A 781-nucleotide genomic window follows, 5' to 3' on the forward strand; every position below is an offset into this window, starting at 1 on the left:
GAAGCATGTCCCCGTGATTCACAAAGAATGGAGAACAAAACATTCATCTTTACATGGAATGACTTGAGATTTTGCGGTATAGTCAATGCAGGAAAAATTCATTCCTCAAAAATTTCTAACTTTCTTAAAAGCCTCTAAATGTTTGCCTTAGATTTGGATCAAAGTAGACATTGGCTCACTTAAAGTGGACTTTATTAGAATTTATACAACACAACACAAAAAAACAAATGCTCCAATTTAAAAATGGGAAGAAGACGTAAACAGACATTTCTCCAAGGAGACATACAGATGGCAACAGACGCATGAAAAGGTTCTCAACATCACTCATTATCTGGGAAATGCAAATCAAAACCACAATGAGGTATCACCTCACACCTCTCAGAATGGATTAAATCAAAACCACAAAAAACAACAAGTGTTGATGAAGATGTGGAGGATAAGGAACGTTGGTGCACTGTTGGTGGGAATGCAGACTGGTGCAGCCACTCTGGAAAACTGTATGGAAGTTCCTCAGAAAGTTAAAACCAGAACTACCCTACAATCTAGCAATTGCACTACTAGGTATTTACCCAAGGAATACAAAAAATACTGATTCAAAGGGACACATGCACCCCGATGTTTATAGCAGCAGTATCAACAATAGCCGAGTTATGAAAAGAGCCCAAATGTCTATCAACTGATGAATGGATAAAGAAGTTGTGATACACACACACACACACACACACACACACATGAATATTATTCAGCCACCAAAAAGAATGAAATCTTGCCATTTGCAAAG

This window comes from Phoca vitulina, unplaced genomic scaffold, assembly GCF_004348235.1.
Source record: "Phoca vitulina isolate PV1807 unplaced genomic scaffold, GSC_HSeal_1.0 scaffold14, whole genome shotgun sequence".
Lineage (NCBI taxonomy): Eukaryota > Metazoa > Chordata > Mammalia > Carnivora > Phocidae > Phoca > Phoca vitulina.